Source organism: Cryptotermes secundus, unplaced genomic scaffold (assembly GCF_002891405.2).
Source record: "Cryptotermes secundus unplaced genomic scaffold, Csec_1.0 scaffold862, whole genome shotgun sequence".
NCBI classification, from domain to species: Eukaryota; Metazoa; Arthropoda; class Insecta; order Blattodea; family Kalotermitidae; genus Cryptotermes; species Cryptotermes secundus.
The window spans coordinates 24,926-43,917 of NW_019735568.1; the positions used below are offsets into that span (position 1 = coordinate 24,926).

At 39.9% G+C, this 18,992-nt stretch overlaps 1 pseudogene; it reads left to right on the forward strand.

Annotated features, from left to right (window-relative positions):
* Positions 1-15,120, forward strand: part of LOC111869641 — a 27,651-nt pseudogene extending 12,531 nt beyond the window's left edge.
* The last annotated feature ends 3,872 nt before the right edge of the window (positions 15,121-18,992 follow it).

Sequence of the window (18,992 nt, forward strand, 5' to 3'; positions counted from 1 at the left end):
TCAAGATCCAGTTTCTGCCTCCTAACACCACTCCATTACTCCAGCCTATGGACCAGCAGGTTATTTCTAACTTTAAGAAGCTGTACACTAAAGCACTCTTCGAGCGTTGTTTTGAGGTGACTGAAGGGACCAATCTCACTCTCAGAGAGTTTTGGAAATATCACTTCCACATCGTTGCCTGCCTCAAGATGATCAAAAAGGCATGGGAAGGGGTTACCAAGAGAACCCTCACTTCGGCTTGGAAGAAGCTTTGGCTAGAGAGCGTTGTCAAATGTGACTTTGAGGGGTTTGAGATAGTACCTGTGGAGCCTGTAGTCAACGAGATTGTGTCTTTGGCCAAGATCATGGGGCTGAAGGTGGATAACAATGATATCAATGAGCTTGTGGAAAAGCACAGCCAAGAGCTGACCACCGAAGAGCTTATGGAGTTGCAAAGCAACAATCTTCTGGCAGAATAAGAGAAATGCTGAAAGCATGGGAAACTGTTGCATCGTACATTGAGAAGCATCACCCTAATAAGGCAGTGGCTATGCGTGTTACAAATTTATTTAATGATAATGCTGTGTTGCATTTTCACCAAATTTTGAAGCGTTGGCAGAAACAAATGTCTCTGGACAGCTTTCTAGTAAAAAAGAATTAAATATGTATCATAAATAATAAACTAATTATTTCGATTTTTTTTTCTTCTGTAAATCGAATTCGCATTCCAGGTTGGTTCATTCCGCATAGAAGAAAAGAGGAAGATGATTTACACTCATTAACAATGTATATATAATTTTCTTTGAATAAACGTTATACGTAAAATTTTTTGAGTATTTTTTTCGGGATGGAACGCATTATCATATTTTACATTAATTTACATGGGAAAAACTGTTTCGCTTAACGAGTATTTCGCATTATGAGTAAGATTCTGGAGCGAATTATGCTCGTTAAGTGAGGTTCCACTGTATATGTTGCTGTCTCATCACCAAAATGCAGGGCAAAATCATGACATAAAGATAGGAAACAGATGTTTAGAAAATATGGCACAGTTCACATATTTGGGAACAACGATAACAGATCGAAACCTGATTCAGGAGGAAATTAATTGAACTCGGGTAATGCTTGCTACCATTCAATCCAGAACCTTCTGTCTTCTCATCTGCTGTCCAAAAACATAAAAATTAGAATAAACGAAACTATAATTTTGCCTGTTGTTCTGTATGGGTGTGAAACTTGGTCTCTGACATTATGGGAGGAACATAGACTGAGGGTGTTTGAGAACAGGGTGTTGAGGAGAATATTTGGACCTAAGAGAGATGAAGTGACAGGAGGTTGGAGTAAACTGCATAATGAGGAGCTTCATAACTTGTATTCTTCTCCAAGTATAATTAGAATGTTCAGGTCAAGGAGGATAAGGTGGGCAGGGCATGTAGCACGAATGGGGGAGACGAGGAATGCGTATAGGATATTGGTGGGAAAGCCAGAAGGAAAGAGACCACTGGGAAGATGAAGACATAGGTGGGTGGACAATATTAAAATGAATCTTAGAGAGCTAGGATGGGATGGTATTGATTTAATTGATCTAGCTCAGGATATAGACCAGTGGAGTGCTCTTGTGAACATGGTAATGAACCTTCGGGTGCCATAAAATGCTGGGAAATTCTTGAGTAGCTGCAAAATTGGCGGCTCCTCCAGAAGGGCTCAGCTCCATGAGTAAGTAAGTAAGTAAAGGGTGATCGGCACATAAGGCTGACAACCTCACCACCATCTGTGAGCCGATTGCCTAGAAAATGTGGGAGCCTCAACGTCTTACAACTCTATGGGCCTCCACGGCCTGTTACAGGATAGCTTTACCTTCCTTTATGCATAGTGAAGTCCATATGGTAAACATTTTTCTGGCGCATTTCCTACCCAGAATGATCTGAAACAAGGAGATGATTCACTACATTTGCTTCTGAGATTGCTTCAGAACGTGCCATTAGGGTGGGCCAAGAAAACCAAGATAAACTGAAACTGAATAGGAGAAAAAAGCTTCTGCTCTATGCTGATAAGTTAAATTACTGGGTGGAAATATAGATACCATAAAGAAAAACACAGAAGTTGGTAATGAGGTTGGTCTAGAAGAAAACACAGAAAAGTCTTTGTATATTTTCATGTCCCATTATTAAAATGCAGGGGACAAAATTATAATGTACGTAGATATAAGTAGGGAATAAATCCTTAAAAATGTGACAAAAATGAAATTATGGGAACATTGATAACAAGTCAAAATTGAGTTCATATAAATTAAGAGCAGATAAAATATGGGAAATTCTTGCTTCCATTCCAAGGATATTTTGTCTTTCTGTCTACTCTCTAAAAATATTAAGATTAAAATGTAATGTAATTAAAATGAATTTACAGGAATACAACACAATTCAACAAAATTAGTTATTTGGCTATTTCTTCTGCAGAAAATCCTGAAAGCAAAGTTATAAAGCTTGGAAGCAATGGAACTGAGCACATTAGACATATTTATTTGTAGTATGAACAATACCCTTTTTTGAAGAAAGTCGTTTTCTTCTGGGTTTAGGCGCCGTGTATTCTTCGTTTTGACCGACATTCTGGAGGAACGTATCGCCTCCATCTTCTGAGCAGGTGAATGGCTTGGAATGCAGAAAGCAGTAGCTGTAGTGATAGGAAGTGAAAGGCGCTGCTTATATACGAAGTAGGCAGGGGGGGGGGTTAGGGAGAGCGGACCAATAGGAGCAGTGGAGAGCGATTAAGTCCATATATGGTGTTATGTGCTAAGGGGGGGGAGGACGGCCAGTGAATCCAGGAAACTTGAGGTCAATAGCACTAGGAAGTTGGGGTAGACAAGAAGAACCGGTTGGTTGGGGACAGGCTACTGACGTCAATGACATGAAGAAGACTGGGGTGGCTTGTTGGATTTCTCTTGAGGGAAGAGATGAGAAGCTCCCATGATTTGTTGAGACTGAACCCTGTTTCTTTGTTTAAGTTGTTCGGATGGAGCTCGATCTCTACGGCCTCCATGATTATGCAATCTAGGTAACAGCTCTTACTGGTGATTAGGGCGGTTTTGTGAAACTGGATACGGTGGTCTAGCTCGATGCTGTGTTCAGCTACGGCTGACTTGTCCGGATGTTCTAATCATAAATGCCGTTGATGTTCTTTCAACCTGGTGTCCACAGAACGGCCCGTCTGCCCGATGTAGACCTTGCCTCACTAGCATGGAATTCTGTAAATTCCCGGTGTCCTCAGTCCCAGGTGATCCTTGACAGGCCAGAGGAAATTAGATATTTTCTTTGGGGGCAGGCCAACTGATTTGATGTTGTGTCGGGACAGCACTCTGCTGATCCTGTTGAATATAGTCCCGACAAAGGGCAAGAAGGCGATAGTTTCTCTGCGGTCATCATGTTGATTGCTGTTGGGATGGCGGTTGAGGGCCCTGTGGATCTGCCGGTCGTTATAGCCATTGCATCTGAAGATGTCCTTCAGGAACTCCAACTCCGCACACAGACTCTCTTGATCGCACAGAGCTCTGGCCCTGTGTACCAGTGTGGACAGAGCTGCCTGTTTACTGGAAGGGTGATGATGGGACTTGGCATTGAGATAGAGGTTGGTGTGTATGGGTTTGCGGTATACTGTATTGCCTAGAGAGCCGTCGGGTCTCCTGTAAATATCTATGTCTAGGAAGGGGAGGTGGCCTTCACTTTCGGTTTCCATGGTGAACTGAATGCATGGGTTGATACTGTTTAAGTGGTTCAGGAAACCCTTCAGGTTGTCAGGTCCGTGGGGCCAGATGACGAAGGTGTCGTCCACATATCGAAACCAGCAACGGGGCTTGAGTGGGGCCAAATCCAGCGCTCTCTCCTCGAAGTATTTCATGTAGAAGTTGGCGATGACTGGAGATAGTGGAGAGCCCATGGCTACACCGTCAGTCTGTTCGTAGAACTGGCCATTGAAGCTGAAGTAGGATGTGGTTAGGACATGGCGAAACAGTCTCAAAACATCTTCGGCGAAGTTTCCTTCTAGTAGATCCATAGTGTCCTTGATTGGCACTTTGGTGAAAAGCGATACCACATCAAAGCTAACCATCATATCATAAGGGTTTAATCGGAGGGATTTTATGGTGTGGACAAATTCGGCAGAGTTTCTCACGTGGTGTGGGGAGTCACAGGTGAAGGAGTTAAGTAGGGAAGCCAAATGTTTGGCCAATCGATAGGTGGGGGAGCCAATGGTGCTGATAATAGGTCTTAATGGTACGTCAGGTTTGTGTATTTTGGGCAACCCATAGAGTCTCGGTGTTCTGGAACATTGTGGTCGTAGTTGTTGGCAGATCTCTTCAGGGAACGGGGACTTCTTTAGGAGAAGCAACGTCTTGCACTCTATGGAGTCAGTGGGATCCTTTTTCAGCTTCCTGTAGGTCTTGTCCTCTAGGAGAGCAGCAATCTTCTGGTTGTAGTCAGAAGTGGCCAAAACCACGGCAGCATTACCTTTGTTGGCCGGAAGAACCGTGAGCGTCTCGTTGGATTTTAAGGCTCGGAGAGCTCTTCTCTCGGCACCAGTGAGGTTGTCCTTGGGTTTGTTTGAGCCTTTGAGGATCCTGACTGTCTCCTGTCGAATCTCCTCTCAGTCTCTTCCGGTAGGGCCATTACAGCCTTTTCAACCCCGAACAGGATGTCCTTAACTGGGATAGAACTAGGGGTTACAGCAAAGTTCAGGCCCTTGCTCAGAGCAGAGTAAGCCACTTCTTCCAAGGGTACACCACTTAGATTGACCACAGTCTTCCTGTTCTCATGAAGTTGGGGTGGATGTTGCGTCTTCTGCAAGTTGATGAACTTCTTGCACTGTCTGGCTCTAGTTTGGTCACCGATATTAACAGCTTTCTGGGTTGTGATGCGGTCAATTAGGTCCCAATCAACTGCGGACAGGACTCGGGCTAAGAGAAGATGTAACTTAATCAGCTCTCTTGAGACAGCGTCCCGTTCTCGCCTTGTGTAGTGGATGCGTTCACGTAGCATAGAGAAGCTGGTGCATCTGTAGATCCTTTTGGCAGCATCAGAGATTATGTGGTGTTGGAACATTTCCTTCAGTTCCAGCTCTGTCCATACTGGTACACAGGGAGAGAGCTCTGTGCGATCAAGAGAGTCTGCGTGCGGAGTTGGAGTTCCTGAAGGACATCTTCAGACGCAATGGCTATAACGACCGGCAGATCCACAGGGCCCTCAACCGCCATCCCAACAGCAATCAACATGATGACCGCAGAGAAATTATCGCCTTCTTGCCCTTTGTCAGGACTATATTCAACAGGATCAGCAGAGTGCTGTCCCAACACAACACCAAATCAGTTGGCCTGCCCCCAAAGAAAATATCTAATTTCCTCCGGCCTGTCAAGGATCACCTGGGATTGAGGACACCGGGAATTTACAGAATTCCATGCTAGTGAGGCAAGGTCTACATCGGGCAGACGGGCCGTTCTGTGGACACCAGGTTGAAAGAACATCAACAGCATTTACGATTAGAACATCCGGACAAGTCAGCCGTAGCTGAACACAGCATCGAGCTAGACCACCGTATCCAGTTTCACAAAACCGCCCTAATCACCAGTAAGAGCTGTTACCTAGATCGCATAATCATGGAGGCCGTAGAGATCGAGCGCCATCCAAACAACTTAAACAAAGAAACAGGGTTCAGTCTCAACAAATCATGGAAGCCTCTCATCTCTTCCCTCAAGAGAAATCCAACAAGCCACCCCAGTTCTTCTTCATGTCATTGACGTCAGTAGCCTGTCCCCAACCAACCGGTTCTTCTTGTCTACCGCAACTTCCTAATGCTATTGACCTCAAGTTTCCTGGATTCACTGGCTGTCCCTCCCCCCCCCTTAGCACATAACACCATATATGGACTTAATCGCTCTCCACTGCTCCTATTGGTCCGCTCTCCCTAACCACCCCCCCTGCCTACTTCGTATATAAGCAGCGCCTTTCACTTCCTATCACTACAGCTACTGCTCTCTGCATTCCAAGCCATTCACCTGCTCTGAAGATGGAGGCGATACGTTCCTCCGAAACGTCGGCCAAAACGAAGAATACAAGGCGCCTAAATCCAGAAGAAAACGACTTTCTTCATAGTCATCGCCGTGAAAACCTCAAAACTTACAAATACACTTTTTTGTTTTCATAATTAAATTTTGTACTAAACAAAGAAGCATTGCATAAAATAATAAATTTTAATAAAATGCACCAATGGTTATAGGTGCCAATTATGTGAACAGCTACCAACCTTAGCTTACATCTTACGACTATAATGCCCCTATCTCAGAGGCAGGAGATCCTACAAGCAAATATTTTGCTATAAAGGAAGTCATTGGCAGGGTAAGTAACACAGGGAAGATGGTTCTTGAACCATTTAGATGATTTAATATTTTATCAGTTTCTCCAAAAAATTCATCAAAATGGACTTTCCATCAGACCAGTTCATGCCTTTCAGATATACATTTATTAACACCTTTGCTCCCTTGAGGAAGCTTGGTCATTTACAGATGATGTGTCCAAACTACTGTAATGGGATCTGGTTCTTTCAGCTTTGCAAAGATAGCTAATGTATCCTTAAGAAATATGTGAAAAATTCAGATGTTTGGAAATGACAGTAACAAATCAAAATCACATTCCTGAACAAATTTAAGAGCATGAAGAGTACCATCTTCTGAAGCTGTGTAGTTTGATAGAAGTTTACTGACACCAGAGATGATTTTTTTTGCGTCCATCTTCAGAATAAAAGAGTAAGCAAAGCCAATAATAAGCAAGAAGCAAGTGACAAACTTCTTACTGTTGCTGATAGTCAGATACATTCTGGGGTGTAAACCACCTTAGATAATAACGTGAAGATGATATACGTGCCAAAACATGTCATCCTCGACAGCAAGCTCCACTTGCTGGAAACAGTGTCATGTTGATAGAAATTTAATAAATATTATCTTCTTACTATTGCTTTCTTGGTTTATTTATTAACCGTGAGGATGGAGGCAGTACATTCTAAAAGGCTGGTAAACTCCTACCAGGCTACACATGTTCAAATCCCAGAAGAACCTCACATCTAACAAATTAAGAGCAGATTAAACTCCAGCCTCATAATGAACCAAGCTTTCAGTTCCGTTAGCTTCTATTTACCTTGTTGCAGTACTTGCCACTTCGTGATAATACAGCAATTACTCCTGCACCAAAAGGTAATTACAGCACAGTATTATTAAGCCCTGTTGCTCCTCTGCTGGATCAGAACATCAGGCGAAAGCTGGGCAAAGAGCCACTCTGAAGCCAGTTCCCACTTACTTTTGATGAAATTGGTCAGCGATATGGGTTTGTGCTATATGAGACTATACTAGCGTGACCTGTGCCTGATCCAGCACTGTTCAGCATTCCAGGTATCAGCAACAGGGCAATTGTGTTACTGGATGATGTGAGTTTTAAAAGCTGTATTCATTATCTTTCATATTGTATATATTTGTTTCCTGTCCTATTTTATATGTGGTAAAATTCCCTATTTTATCTTACATTTATTATGTACAGTACAAGAGGTTTATATGGCAAATTTTACAGAAAACGGACTTTATATGCTATTGAATAAGAACACAGATGAATACTATGATATACCAGACACACATAGAGTAATAAAATGAATAATGCTAACTAGGTGCCCATAGGAATTTTGAGTTGCAGCAAGAAGATCACATCAATGCCTTTGTCAGTTTCTGAAGGTAGAAAAATCCAGGTTCTAGTGGAAAATCAAGGATGTATCAACTATAGCTCCTTGATCAATGATTTCAAGGTGAGCCCTTATACACATTCACTTCCATCTTAAATGTAACTTTATTTACAATTACTCCTTTACCTAAAAATGAAAATTAGAAGTTAAAAATTAAAAATAAAAATTACAAATTGCTACATGTTTTGGCCATACTCAGCCATCCTCAGGCAACTGTCCAACTTTTCAAAATTGCTTCAATATACTTTCAATGTAATTAAGATGAATTATTTCCTAAGTTAAAATATTTCAGTGTTTTCATTTTTTGCCAGTCACTCATTAAAGATATTGTTTGAGAACATCACTCATGTTTCCACGTGCTGCCTTCCTCCTGCGACATCAGTGCTTCCTGTAATATTTAACCTTTAAACGCCGGACTTCGAAATAGTGGTAAACTTGAGCTGGCCGGAGTTTATTTAAATGCCCGCTGCTGGTGCTCGTTTAAATGCCCGTTACTCCCTTGCGTTTAAATGTCCGTTCCTGTTAGGCAGTTAATCAATTTTAAGCGTTGTGTTTAAAAATGCTGTATCTAGCTCAATTTTTATGATTAATGNTGTTCCTCTCATTAACTTCAGATGTAAGATCGTTCTTGAGAAGGTAATAGTCACTCAACTCTCCAAGAAATGTCTTCCTTTTTATAGAACCCAAGGGTTCACTGCCATGTTCCCAAAAACCTGCCATTTGAACTTATCCTGTGGCAAATGAATTCAGATTGCTCTCTTAAAACGTACTTCTCTAGGAGGATGTGGACTTGATTCAACTGCCTTAGGATAGTGCCCAGTGGCAGATGCTTTTAAACAGTATAATAAACCTATGGTTCAACCAAATTTCCTTCCCATACAGCTACTGTGTTTTCCTTTACTTTCTTCCACTTATGGCTTCTCCATTCATTTTGACTTTTATATTATTCTGTTTCATTTTGATTTAGTCTTTCTACCTCCTTTCATAACTCCCTCCCTGTCATTTTCTTTGATACGTTGGTTTTAATTTTATGTTCCATTTCTTTACTTTCTTCACCTTTTTCACTTTTTACCCATCTTCTTCCTACATATCTCTACCAGGCCCTTTCAGACCCACAGGTCTCCTTATGGTTACGATGTTCCCATTGGTTTTCATGTCTGATATTATTTTTATTAGTTCAACTTGTTTTATTTTACACATATTTTGTTTCTTCACTTTCGTTATCTTTATATTTTCTCTTTTTACTTCTCTTCCTATCTTCCAGTCAGGCCTTTTTAAATTCCACATGATTCCATTCAGTTACAATGCACTCTCTAGCTCACTCTTAACCCCTCCAGCCAGACCCTTTTAAACCTCTCATGCTTCCATTCGGTTACAATGCAGCCATTGGTTCACTCTTAGCCCCCATTTTTGTCTTCCCCTGTATTGCTGACTGATTTTCCCATACATCTAACTCTTCTACCCCGAAGCTTGAGGCAGCATGTTCCTCAAGAATATCAATACCAACTTAGCATGGCATAACATCCTACATGCCAGTAACTTCAGGTACATTGTAACAGTCATAGTTCTATTGCTAGATTTTAAAAAGCAGTGATCCTCTTTGCAGGGGCTTGTATCCAAGGGAACACTAGGAGGTGAAGTGCTGGAAGACTGGATAATTCCTGGATTTCCCTTACATGATATTTCAAGGCTCAATGTCAGCAATAATAATAATTACACCTTCCAAGGTCCAGCATTCTTCCAGGGTACATTCACACTCCCGAGTCTGATTCTAAGCCACTTGATACATTTCTAGATCCCACAGGATGGGGAAAGGTGAGTACTTCATTAATGTAGGATCAATTTCTGTAACATAGTTGTAGATGTATACAGTAAAAGAGGGTGGACAAAAAGTAAGTTTACAAGATATATATATCTTGAAGTGATTTTGCTAAGTCATCTTGAGCAGTGATTCTCAACATTTATGAGACCACGGCCCAGTATGTTCTTTTTTATAAGACAAGGGCCCAGTCCCAACAAATTTACTCGTAAATACCTTTCCAGTTTTGTTGAAGTTCATGCATTAAGTTAACATAATATTAGTAATTAATTATAGCATAATCATAAAGAGCATTAGTACACTTATGTATATGGTGTGGCATGTTGACAAACATTAAATTACATTTAAATTAGTTATCAATCACTGGACTAATGAAATCTTGTAGCATTTTTTGTAGTTTCCTCAGACCAACATCATTAAATTAATTTGTGCTAATTTTCATTGACATATCCCATGCTGATCACCAAAAACTTATGTTATTCAGCGTAAAATTTATTATTGTATTATTAAATTTATTTTAATGACGTTGGTTTGGAAAAAACGGCAGTGAGAAAAATATTTATAACTCACCATAGAAGTCAGCTGAGTAGGGGAAGAAGCAGAAGGATGTCAACTTGCTGGCGAAACACTTATTATCACATACACACGCCAAATAATTATATATGTAAAGTACGTAATTTGATAATTTAAAAATGTATGAATCTCTCAATTCTAAACACTACTTCCAACACTAATTAATATTTTGATTTTAAAGATGCAGCACTTTAACACAGCAATTATAAGTTATTGGAAAGTTAAACTTAGTTTCTTTTATCACAACTGAATTTTGAAGGTTTCAGTTAGGCTAGTGAGACTTCTGTTTCTGTTTTCCATCCATTAGCTAATTAATTCTGGGATGAACTGAAGTGAGAGGCAAACAGAGACAGTCAGAAAGTTGCAGGCAGTTCCTCTGTTTCGTTTTAAGCACAGTCATGGAAGAAAATGCAGTTTCACAAAGATATGTGGTGGAAAAACAAAGAAGAAACCTCACTGCTATTTCATGTAAATTTGGATATTCATTTTTCATTCTTATCCAGAATTTCGAATCACTCATAGTATTAAAAGTACTTTCCAGTCCTTTGCCCAATGTTAATTCAATAAGTTGAAGGATTTCTTCATGGGAAAGGGCTGTCCCTTTGTGTTCAACAAAAGGGTTCACAATCCACATATTTTGCCTCTGGGGATCCTCATGTTCAGGATATTTTTCAAATGACATCTTCAAGTGGGCTGCAATAATATCTGAAACTGTATTCTGTGAATAGAAATCATCTGTTTCCATAATGTAATCTGAGTATGACTGAAGCATTTCATTGTTTCTTTCTGCAATCATATTAAGCCAGAGTCTGAGTTTCTTTTTGAATGATTCAATCTTGTTCCACACATTAAATATTGTTGTATCTGAACCTTGAAGTTTTAAATTCAACTCGTTCATGTAAGAAAATATGTCGCTGAGATACGTCAGCCTGGCTACCCATTTCTTATCCTGGAAATAATGGGACAGGTTACTTTTCTTATCAATTAGAAAGTGCTCGACTTCCTTTCAGAGTTCATATAACCTCTTGAGAAATTTACCACGGGACAACCAAGAAACTTCTGAATGGAAAAGAAGATTTCGGTGATCAGAGCCCATTTCATCGCACAATGCTTTTAACAGTCTTGTATTTAAAGCACTGTTTTTTATATAATTACTAATCTTAACAGATTGGGACAAGACTTCATTAAGCTCAGGTGCCATTTTTTTTTTTTAGGCCAGGTTTTGCCTATGAATGTAGCAATGCGTTGACACTAAGTTATTGACTGCCATATCCTTAATTTTAGTGACCAAACCTGAATTTCTACCTGTAAGACAGGCAGCGCCGTCAGTGCAAAGTCCAACGCAATTTTTCCATTCGAGACCTCTCTCTTCAATGAAACCATTTAAAACTTTGAAAATTTCGCTGCTGGTAGTGTGCGTAGGTAATTCAGAAACACTTAAAATACCATATTTACGCATGTATAGGCCGCACATTTTTTGCCAAAAATTCAAGAGCAAAACTGGGGTGCGGCTTATATTCGAAATCATACTCCATTTAAAAAAAATTATATTCATAATTAGTAATACAGGATGTTCTACTCCTGAAATAACATTCAAAGAAAATTATTTTTTATATAATTTGTCTGAAAATTGTGCTGCGGCCTATACACGCACGCGCCCTATACATGCGTAAATACGGTATCTTCCTTCATGTCACTCTCATCATGGTCAATATATTGTACATATGTAAGTAAAATGCTGCTGTTCTGAATATCTGTAGATTCGTCCAGTTGTAATGCAAACAATTTCGATTTTTTAATTTTCTCAATGATTTGCATTTCTGTATCTTCTGCCAATATCAGATATCCGCCTACCAACTGTATCATTTGACAATTGGATGTTTTTCATTTTACTTGCCGCAGACTGGCCTAATACTTCATTACAAGCAGCAATCAAACAAGGCTCAATGAGTTCTTCCCCAATGGAATATGGCTTTTTACATTTAGCTATATGTAGTGATATTAAATATGATGCCATCAGAAGCGAAGTGTCAGTGGTTGAAGCTTGGTAAATAATTTTCTTTTCTACTTTAAGTGCAGCTCTTTTGCACATAAAGAATTCAATTGGTTTGTTGACTAGATCGGAATGTCTTCTGTTAAGATGTCAGGTAAGTCACGATGGCTTCATACCTTCATTTCCCAGAACAGTAGCACAAATGACACAGTGAGGTCGTGGCAATTGGTCAGTGTTAGGGCACTGTATGAAACCAAATTTTAAGTAGCTGTCCATGTACTTATGAATGGATGCAGACTTTTTCTTCTGTGTGCTGGTGGTTTTTGCTTCATTTTGTACATCCTGGAGATCGCTATGTAGGCTTGAGGTGGATGAATCACTACTTGTTGCATCACAGACACCTTCAATATGAGATTTCTTAACATGAAAATTAAACAAAGTCCCCTGTCTCTTATTCATATTAAAATTTAAATCACTCAGGTTTCGAAACAAGCACTAACACACTGCAATGCGAACTTGCAAAGAAACAGTATTCAGTATTACTAGATTTGAGAACCAGATACAAACTGCCTTTATCTTCAATTTCAGTGGAAACATTTTCTTTATACTTCCTTGCTGATTGGTCACTGACATTTGCAACACAGATGTTATTTTGCTCAGTTCTGAGAACAGAGGATATGCTGCCCACTGTTGTAATCGGCTCGCAGGCAATTTTTATGACCGTCATAACATCGGTATTGCCTTTCCCGAATGTTGAAAGATTTGGATGTCTGAAAATTCCCGATCATTCATGAATACTTCCATGTTTAAAAATATGCGGCTTGGTCACTGACATTTGCTACACAGATTTAGGTGTTCTGTGTCTGAGCTTCTTGACACATATATTTTTCTCCTCAGAATATTTCCACTATAAAATATTTATTCATGAAAAATGCTTAGAAAATGAAAATGACAAATTCTGGAAGAGCCTCTCATGGCCCAGTATAATTGATACCAGGGCCCACTACTGGGCCGCGGCCCAGTAGTTGAGAAACACTGATCTAGAGGGATAACACAGGGTCACTATAGGACATAGAAACTAGTTTTCCTAATAGCCCCATGGAGACACATACCATGCCATGTGATGTAGCAGCAGCAGGACAGTGATTTCTATGGACAAGGGACAGTAAAACCCATGTCTCAGTCTGCTCAGAAATATCGTTTACAAGTTGCACCATGGTGAATTATTATCCATACGAAAGATATAATAAATTATTTTAAGATATTGTAACGTGTTGCGCTATGGATGACGCCCCTCCTTCCTGCCAGCCGTGACGTGCCGAGTGGAGCCGAAGTGAGCCGAGTCCTAGCAGGCTGGTTGCTATTCAAAGCAAGTAAACAGCGGTTACTAGGCAAAGCGAGTAAACAGCGGTGACGTAACACGGGACACCACAGTTGCTACGTAGCCGTAAACAACTCCCGACAGCATTGCTAGGCTATCGGCAAACACGGCGTCAAACAACGGTGGTGCCTATTACGTAACTGTTTTCCCATTGTCCGGCTGAGGGTTTACAAGGGAACTACACAGCCGCTGAAGACAGTTCTCAAGGCAGCAGCCTATGAGTTGAGTTGGAATCTAGCCAGCAGTGAGCAGTAAGGAGTGAGTTGAATTGTAGTAGTCACCGATCTCAGTTATAACGAGTGAATCGTGATAGTGTGAAGAGATCTGGTTGTAGGGCTTGTAACATGTGGAAACCCATAACATTGTTATAATTAATTGTAGCCGATACTTGTAGGTTGTTAAATAAACCAATTAACAATCTGAACGGCGTCTTCAGTAATGAAACACGTTACAATACGAGGGGCGTTCAAGTTCTAAGATCTCCGATTTTTTTTCTCAGGACTGGGAGCAGATAGACACATGTGGTTTAGTTTAAAATACGTGTGCACTCTTTGTGAATGCGTGACAGAGATGGCAGCACTGTACAGCACACAGAACTCTAGTGGTGGCAGCGAGAGTGAGCAGTGTTTTTGATACTTAAAACGGCGACGTTTTTGTTACAATAACAGCGAGTAATCATTCGTTTTCTCCACTTGCGTGGCGTGACATGCATTGAAATTCATCGCCAGTTGAGTGAGACATTTGGTGATGGAGTCATGAATGTGAAAAATGTACGTTTGTGGGTGTGACAGTTCAAAGAAGGCCGAATGTCATGTGACAACGAATCAAAACAATCTCGGCCTTGCACCAGCTGGTCTGACAACATGTTCGACCGAGTTGAGAAAGTTGTTTTGGAGGATCGCCGATTGAGTGTGGAAAACATTGCCTCCAAAGTTGGCATTTCCGTGGGATCTGTGCACACAATCCTGCATGAAGACCTGCGAATGTCCTCCAGGTGGGTGCCACAAATGCTGGTGGACAACCACAAGGCTGTGCATGGCAATTTGCCAGGCGATGTTGACACGTGATGAAGGCATGAATGGGACTTTGTTTTCATCAGTTGTGACAATGGATGAGACATGGATGCCGTTTTTCAATCCTGAAACAAAGCGCGATTTTCCAGTGGTCAAAACAGACTTCTACAGAAGCGTTCATAGCGGCCATGGAATAAAGGTGTCGACGTTGTGAAAAATGTGTATGGTTGCAGGGAGATTACGTTGAAAAGTGACAGAAGTTTCAAATTGTTTGTATGGTTATTGTGTGAGAAAAAAAATCGGAGACCTTAGAACTTGAACGCACAACGTACATTTCTCGCAAACTTACAGAAATATTCATAACTAAGGTTCATCTTCAATCTGCAGATTTTTGTGCATCTGATATGCCAATAGGAACCATTCATTCGATATCCAAGCTAGAATTTATATGCAACTCTATTTCTTACAGGGAGTGGCTTTCATTAATGGTTTCAATTTAGGATGCTACTGGTCAATTCTTGGACCACAGGTGATGCTGTATGTCCCACGGTGCCACTTGAAGCCATACCCAGATCCTAATGTTTCCTTTTTTTAATTGCTAGTGGGGTGGGACTAAGTCCCTTGTACTGCGGCCACTTCTGGCCTATTGTACCAGCCCCACATGATAGGTGAGTGATTGTGCAGTAATTGGTGGAATGAGGATTGGCAGGGGAAACCAAAGTACTCGGAGAGAACCTGTCCCAGTGCCACTTTGTCCACCACAAATCCCACTTGACCAGACCCGGGATCGAACCGTGGCCGCCACGGAGGGAAGCCAGCAACTAACCGCTTGAGCTATAGCGCGACCATCTTAATGAGTTAATATTGTTGGAACTGGAGAAGGCAAACGGTCCACAATATAGTGTGAATTTTGTACGAGAGCCGATATTGGACAAATGGCCACCAGTACATACTCTGACTGAACCACTGCCACCACAGCTAAATCAAGGACCAGAAGCAGAGGCAAGTGATACTGTTCTTGCAGTATAATGAACATAACATGGAAAATATAAACACTTCTCTTATTATTTTAACCTTTTCTGTGCTGCCTATTCTATATAAGTTATTGTGTATGTAAATTTTCTAATTTTCATTGTCCGAAAACTGAAAAGGATCATTTGAAATGTAAAGAGATGGTGAGGTTTTTCTGGATGATTAATGCTGCAACTGAAGCCAATCAGAGTAGAAAAGGTTACATTCAAAATAAAGAAGAGTGATGGACAGTATATACACTCATATAACATGGACTCAGCAAGCAGGGCTACAAGTATTGGAAGCTGACAGAAGAATTCCCAGAGCAATAAAAATGGAACCAAGACAAAAACATAAACTTCTGAAAGTATATACATATGAGGAACGTGGATTACTGTCAGTCATGTGTGGAAGGTTAATACAATAAATATTTCTTCTACAATATGATCTGCATTGAGACATAGTTACAAACAAGAAAACAACTGTCCCTCAGTTCAGTGATTTAACCTAGAAATTCCTTCACTAACAAACAAGAAATTAACAGTCTACTGTCCTTGAAATATTTCAATCTGTATGGGAAGTTTAGGAAGAAATGTGAATTACACAATTTAACCACCTCTATATATAATTTCCACTAGTAGGCCTAGATTCATCCAAGTACATTACATTTGTCAGATATAACTCAGAGCTTTTCACCACCACAATATTAACATGTAAATAATGATTCATATAGAACTTGTATGTTTAGGACCTATCTCCATATCATACTTCAAATGCATAGTTCTAGTGGTTTATATTAGTATAATCATTAAGCCAAAAACTAAATGAAGACATCACTTGACTGCTATGCTCTTTACAGTTCTTTTTTTTCCCCCTTGGCACTACAGCCCCAGTGGACCTAGGCCTACCTCCATGAAATCCGTTCACCTTCACAGTTCACAGAGTCAAAATTTTTCAAAGTCTACCATCACCCATAATTCCAGAATCATGCATTAACTGACACTAGTGTTGCTCCTACCTCAAAAGTTTGTATGACTACCATGTTGGTAATATTAACTTTATGAAATCAGAAGGTATAATGATGATATGGTCTCTACTAGCATTATGTTCATTCCAAGTTTAATAGCAATATGTCAGTTGGTTTGAAAGCTACTACAAGGGGTGGTGGTCTGACACAAGCACACTATGCCAAAATCTGGATTGTTGAAAAGAACCAGCATTTAGCTGACTGAAAAATTTCACTTGATATATTTGGTGACTCTGCTGTCAGTGACATCTTTAAAAAAATCATCCATCTTTTCCACTGCCTTCCACATAACACTTTACTCCACTTCTCCCCACAACTCTCATTCACATTAAAGAAATACTATTAACTGGAATTGATCTAAATTAGTTGACTGCATTAAAACGAACTTGCCAACAACAATAATGTTATATATATATGTATATATATATATATATATATATATATGCACTGTAAAAATGGGGAATGAACATGATAAGCTTTTCACAGAAAACAGAAATGAGAACATGTCAAATTTTGATTGATGATGAGGCATTAGAACATATAACACATTAATGGTTTATTAATTTTAGGCACAAGCAAATGCATACATAACATTAGGACAAAAGTTGTCATGAACCGTAAAACATTAGCAGGGATGATCAAAATTCAATTCAATTCATGTTTATTTACGTGCAAACAGCACAGTGGCCAATTACAGAAATAGCATGAGTACTTAAATATACCCAAAAATAATTAAAGAACAAAATACAAAATATGAGTCTATATAATGGCAATAAATTAATAATAAATTCGAAGAAAAATTAAAGTCAGCATTAACAGGCAAGAAAAAATAAATACATTTCCAGTGTACACAGCTATAGGGATTTACAAAAATTATCATTACTTACTTACTCACGGAGCTGAGCCCTTCTGGAAGAGCTGCCAATTCTGCAGCTACTCAAGAATTTCCCAGCATTTTATGGAACCTGAAGGTTCATTACCGTGTTCACAAGAGCCCTCCACTGATCCCTATCCTGAGCCAGATCAATCAAATCAATAACATCCCATCCTAGCTCTCTAAGATCAATTTTATATTGTCCACCCACGTACGAATTGGTCTTCCCAGTGGTCTCTTTCCTTCTGGCTTTCCCACCAATATCCTATATGCATTCCTCGTCTCCCCCATTCGTGGTACATCACCTGCCCACCTCATCCTCCTTGACTTGATCATTCTAACTATACTTGGAGAAGAGTACAAGTTATGAAGATCCTCATTATGCAGTTTTCTCCGACCTGTCACTTCATCTCTCTTTGGTCCAAATATTCTCCTCAACACCCTGTTCTCAAACACCCTCAGTCTATGTTCCTCCCTTAATGTCAGAGACCAAGTTTCACACCAATACAAAACAACAGGCGAAATTATAGTTTTGTATATTCTAATTTTTATGTTTTTGCACAGCAGACAAGAAGATAAAGGTTCTGAACTAAATGGTAGCAAGCATTAACCAAGCTCAATCTCCTCTTAATTTCCTCCTGAATCAGGTTTCGATCTGTTATCGCTGTTCCCAAATATCTGAACTGTGCCCCATTTTCAAAATATCTGTTTCTTATCTTTATGTCATGATTTTGCCCTGCATTTGCATGAGACAGCAACATATACTTAGTTTTTCCTGTGTATGAATCAGGAAATTGAAATCAAACACCTAGAAGCATCAGACCTCCCCTATCTCTGTGTTTACTTCTAGACTAACCTCTTTACTTGCGTCAATTAAAGTTTGTGTGTTTTTCTTTATGGTATCTACATTATCACCCAGTAGATTCACATATCGGTGTAGACCAACAGCTGATATGTCCCATTCAATTTCAGTCCCACCTTGTTTCCCTGGACCTTCCTAATTGCATATTCTAAGACAAAGTTGAAAAGTAGTGGCGATAAAGCATCTCGTTTTAGGCCATTCTGGATAGGAAATTTATCAGACAAATGTTTACCTACACAGACTTTACTATATGTTTCATTTAAACGCATTTTAATCAACCTAACTAGTTTCATGGGTATCCCAAACTCTACCAGAATATTGTACAATACTTACCTCCTAACTGAATCATAGGCTTTCTTGAAGCCTATGAATAGCTGATGTACTGTCTCATCGTACTCCCATTTTTCTTCCAATATCTGACAAATGCAAAAGATCTGATCCGTAGTTGATCTGTTATGTCGAAACCCACACTGATGATCCCCAATAATTTCATCTATATATGGACTTAACCTTGAGAGAATATTGGATAAAATACGTTCCACCGGAATTTGATCACTACCTGGTGATGTATACTGATCAATTTTGCAATAGCACTTTCAACCTCAAAAGGGCTAGGATCAGGTACTAACGGCTCCACTGTATGGATTTCTGTCTGCCTAACATCACTGACCCTATGTACATTCAATTACTGAG